We start from the raw sequence: 254 nt of genomic DNA, 5'->3' as shown, positions 1-254 counted from the left end.
ATATATATATATATACGATGGGCTTCTTTCAGTTTCTGTCTACCAGATCCCCTCACAAGGCTTTGGTTGGCCTAAAGCTGAACCTGGAAACATGTGGTTGGTAAGCAAGCTACTTACTACAGAGCCACTCCTGTGCCTATATATATACACATACACATGTATGAATATATGTATGTCTGTGTGTGTGTGTGTGTGTGTATATATACATACATTTGCATACACATGTTTAGATATAGATATATATGCATATATTG

At 36.2% G+C, this 254-nt stretch overlaps 1 protein-coding gene across 1 annotated transcript in view; it reads left to right on the top strand.

Annotated features, from left to right (window-relative positions):
* LOC128251284 (zinc finger protein 227-like) overlaps positions 1-254 on the top strand; it is a 14,903-nt gene that overhangs the window by 9,597 nt on the left and 5,052 nt on the right. The gene's annotated exons all lie outside the window — the stretch shown is intronic.

The sequence above is a fragment of the Octopus bimaculoides genome, chromosome 30 (assembly GCF_001194135.2).
Source record: "Octopus bimaculoides isolate UCB-OBI-ISO-001 chromosome 30, ASM119413v2, whole genome shotgun sequence".
NCBI classification, from domain to species: domain Eukaryota; kingdom Metazoa; phylum Mollusca; class Cephalopoda; order Octopoda; family Octopodidae; genus Octopus; species Octopus bimaculoides.
This window is presented reverse-complemented; position numbering and strand designations above follow the sequence as displayed.